The sequence below is a fragment of the Equus caballus genome, chromosome 2, assembly GCF_041296265.1.
Source record: "Equus caballus isolate H_3958 breed thoroughbred chromosome 2, TB-T2T, whole genome shotgun sequence".
Lineage (NCBI taxonomy): Eukaryota > Metazoa > Chordata > Mammalia > Perissodactyla > Equidae > Equus > Equus caballus.
The window spans coordinates 1,602,501-1,603,878 of NC_091685.1; the positions used below are offsets into that span (position 1 = coordinate 1,602,501).

A 1,378-nucleotide genomic window follows, 5' to 3' on the forward strand; every position below is an offset into this window, starting at 1 on the left:
GGACACACAGGTGGGAAACAGAATGTAATAGAAGCTATCGTTTATTGAGGCTTGCCATGCGCCATGCATGGTTCCAAGCACTTTACTTGTATTGTCTCCTTTGGTCCTCACAATAACACTGTGTGGAGGGCTCTAATTATATCCTCACTTAGAAGGTTAAGAAACTGAAGCCGAGCCACTTGCCTAAATTCAATGGCCAGTTGGTGGCGGAGCTGAGACTGGAGCCCAGGCTGCCTGGCTGCTCGGCGGTGCTTGATCTGCAGGCAGCACAGGCCCTGGAGGGGAGACGGCGACCGCAGGAGTCTTGTTCAGAGCCGCCGTCCTAGCACCCAGCGGACAGTTGGTACTCCATCGATAATTTGTGAATGAACAAACAAACGACCAGGTGGGGAGGAAGCGAGAGCCCAGTGTAGCACAGATTCAGCCCTTGGATTTTTTGCTCTCCGGGGTATTTCCCAAGTGCAGGCAGGTACCTGGTATTCTGAGTAAACAAATTCCTGCACGTGTTCCTATTTTCGGGTGAAGTGGAGATGTGACTTCTGTGTCTGCTTCACTCGTGTTTGTCTCTTCTGACAGGTGCGTGTGCCCCGAGGGCAGCTTGGCGGTGAGAAGCCCAGCGGAGCCGTGCCTTAGTGAAACGTGGATGTCTTTTCTTTCACTGCAGCCTAGATAGGGAAAATCATGAAGGGGCAGATGCCAAGTATTACAACGCACACAAACTTGTGGCAACTTTTTTACCCAAATATTTTCTGTTATTAATTTTTTTTTGGACACCCCTTCCCTGAGGCCGAGATCTTTGGCTTTAAATAGGTGAGTATTTCGCCGTAGTATGCAACAGCGTGACACTTGGACCAGAAAGACATCGTTTCCTCCCTGGACTTTCCTTATACTTCCTGTGACCTTGGCAAGTTCCTTCACTTCTTTGGTGTTCTTTTTTTCTCACCTTTAAAATGAAAAGAAGGTCTAAAAGTCTTCTCGATTTGTGATCCTCTAGAATTCTATGTTTTTCCTTATAGTTGGTCATAGAAATAAAACGTTACTGCTTGCACACAAGTCTTTGAATATGTCCTTCTTTCATTCATTCATAAAACACAGAGCACTTGGGGCTGGCCCGGTGGTGCAGCAGTTAAGTTCATACGTTCCACTTCGGTGGCCCGGGGTTCGCCTGTTTGGATCCCAGGTGCAGACCTACACACTGCTTATCAAGCCATGCTGTGGCAGGTGTCCCACATATAAAGCAGAGGAAGATGGGCACGGATGTTAGCTCAGGGCCAGTCTTCCTCAGCAAAAAGAGGAAGATTGGCAGTAGGTCTTAGCTCAGGGCTGATCTTCCTCAAAACAAAACAAAACAAAACAATACATGGAGCACTGACTGTAT

General features: G+C 47.8%; 1 long non-coding RNA gene across 1 annotated transcript in view; it reads left to right on the plus strand.

The window, feature by feature from the left end:
* Positions 1-1,050, plus strand: part of LOC138923133 (uncharacterized) — an 8,215-nt gene extending 7,165 nt beyond the window's left edge. Inside the window, exon 2 of the long non-coding RNA XR_011436333.1 lies at positions 577-1,050. This is a non-coding gene — a long non-coding RNA (uncharacterized lncRNA). The remainder of the gene's footprint in view (positions 1-576) is intronic.
* The last annotated feature ends 328 nt before the right edge of the window (positions 1,051-1,378 follow it).